We start from the raw sequence: 2,428 nt of genomic DNA, 5'->3' as shown, positions 1-2,428 counted from the left end.
GTTTAATATGATCTCTCGAGAATAAAAAAGGAGTCAATTTCCGACTGGAATGATTGATGCCCCATCAAACATTTTGTAATATCCCTGGAAGTTTATACAGTAGAATCCTGGTTCATGGCTTAAATTCAAGGTAAACAAGACTAAGGAAACGAGTTGGAAACTTGATGTTGAACTGGGATTTAAATCACCCGGAACATTTCACTACATTGGGCAGTATGTGCCAGAAAGTAATAGTTGACATTCCTTCGATAGCTCAGTTGGTAGAGCGGAGGACTATAGAAAAATCAGCGGCGTATTCTTGGGTCGCTGGTTCGATTCCGGCTCGCAGGAAGGTGCTTTCTGTGTACTTTGATCAAAGAGTTAAAAAAGCGAATCTGTTTCAATCAGACATTGATCAAAAGCTCTATAAACGACGAAGTAGAGGTTCCTGTTCCGAATTCAGCCCACGTCTTATTGTCTTGTTTTGGCCAAGATCTGATCTTTGAATTAAGGGACTACACTGTCTGCTTTGTAATCCAAAAATGCATACCAATGTCAAGTTTTTTTGTAGATATAAAGGTGTTCTCTGTTTTCAAAGGATAGGTACTTAATTGGCATAATGATTTGGTATTGATTTTGTATCGTTGTATTATAAAGTTTGTGCTTTCTGTGTTTTTATCGTATTGTGAACTTATTTTTTATACAAATGCTAACAAAGGCAAACACGGCACACATCTGTTTATACCAGTGGCGAATTGTACATTTTTATTAAGTATAAGCTACTGTGCCCTTCTGGGAGTATATCAGGTTCGATATAAAGTGGCAAAAATATAAAAGGGGAAAATACCCCACACTGCGTGTAAAGCCCATTTTAGATTAAAATGGCGTACTGTGCACGAAATGTTGCAGAAACACAGTCTGATATTTTGATAATTATTATTTTAATAATTTGATCAAATTGAGGCCCAGGATCCAAATCTTCAGTTCTGATTTTTTTAAGTGATACTTTTCCTTCCTTTCGTGGAAGTCACACGATGTGAGCAGTTGTTTTTTTTTACGTTACTATCCAAAGAGCCTCAGACGCACTGTAACCAAACCAGGATGGATTGTGCTGGGAGCCGGACTGAGCTCATTCTCACTCCCTGTGCTAAAAACAGAATTAGCTCTTCCCCGAACATCGTCTACAGCTGCTGGATGGTGCTTTGCGTCTTACTGCTCCGGCAATTACTTTGACGAAAGACAGCTCAATTGTGCGCTTTTAACCTTCTCGCAGCTACGGGCGAGACTGACGCTCGCGATATGAAGGCACCCGCTGTTACACCTTCTCTAACTTTCACAATCGCGACAGACTTCGCTTTTTAAAAAAAAAGTAGATATAGCCCTGAAAAAAACATAAGCTTTATCAGTTTTTACATTAATCTATTTTGAATCAAAGTTTGATATTTTTTTCATTTTTTATTGCATTTTACATCATAATAATAATATTAATCATTATCATCATTTACACTTATATAGCGCTGTTCTGGATACTCCACTCAATGCGCTTTACAGGTAATGGGGACTCCCCTCCACCACCACCATTCTCTTGAATGATCACAGAGAGTCAAGACCTCGGTTTTACGTCTCAGCCGAAGGACGGCACCTGTTTACAGTTTAGTGTCCCCGTTCTTGTACTGGGGTATTAGGACCCGCATGGACCACAGGGTGTACGCCCAGCGACAGGAACCAGACGTGTGTTGGGCTCGGCTGCGAGCAGGACAATGACGTCACGGGGACAAAGTAGAGGAAATCAAAACGGTTCTGTAAAAGACCAGTGTCAGCTGTTGGTTTGCAGTCTGGACTCTAAAAAGTATAGTATGTAGGATGTGACAAATTTATGATTTCTTGGAATAAAACGGTTTTTATTTGCATTCAAAATGAAGCGGAATTTTAGCGCGACACACAAACCCTTTGTCTTTTTTAGAGAGTGATTTTTAAACAGACATAAATGTAGAAAACGTGTTTTTTTTAGCACTACAATAGCAGGGTCAGCGGCGTAATGAATAACGCGTCAGGCCTCGCATCAGAAAATTATAGGTTCGACTGCCGTCTGACTCCTTGCGTTTATACCACTTACATTCTTTAATATAAATGAACTGCACCTGAAAGCTATAGAAAACACCTTGGGTAAGTTGTCTGCACCCTCATGCGAATTTCGACAAATTACCCAAAACACTGTATTGTCTGGAGATCAGCTCCAGCTCTGAACTCATTTGCAATGAAAAACCATGTGTAACAAAACTGGAGAACAGCTGAACTTGTGCTCAGTTCGGTGATGAGGGTTAAGAACTGTCGTTGTTGTAATTAGCACGAACTGCACAGGCTCTGAATCAGACCATGTCAATTAGTCTGATCAGTGTAGGACACGTTAATGTAGAATTATTAATAGGTTTGTTAGTTAGTTCAGGTG

General features: G+C 39.8%; 1 non-coding gene across 1 annotated transcript; it reads left to right on the top strand.

The window, feature by feature from the left end:
• The first annotated feature begins 242 nt into the window (after window positions 1-242).
• On the top strand, window positions 243-330 carry trnay-aua (transfer RNA tyrosine (anticodon AUA)). Its single transcript is given in 2 exon segments — window positions 243-279; window positions 295-330. It is a non-coding gene; the product is annotated as a tRNA-Tyr (tRNA).
• The last annotated feature ends 2,098 nt before the right edge of the window (window positions 331-2,428 follow it).

Source organism: Atractosteus spatula, chromosome 10 (assembly GCF_055471065.1).
Source record: "Atractosteus spatula isolate fAtrSpa1 chromosome 10, fAtrSpa1.hap1, whole genome shotgun sequence".
Taxonomy (NCBI): Eukaryota; Metazoa; Chordata; class Actinopteri; order Semionotiformes; family Lepisosteidae; genus Atractosteus; species Atractosteus spatula.
This window is presented reverse-complemented; position numbering and strand designations above follow the sequence as displayed.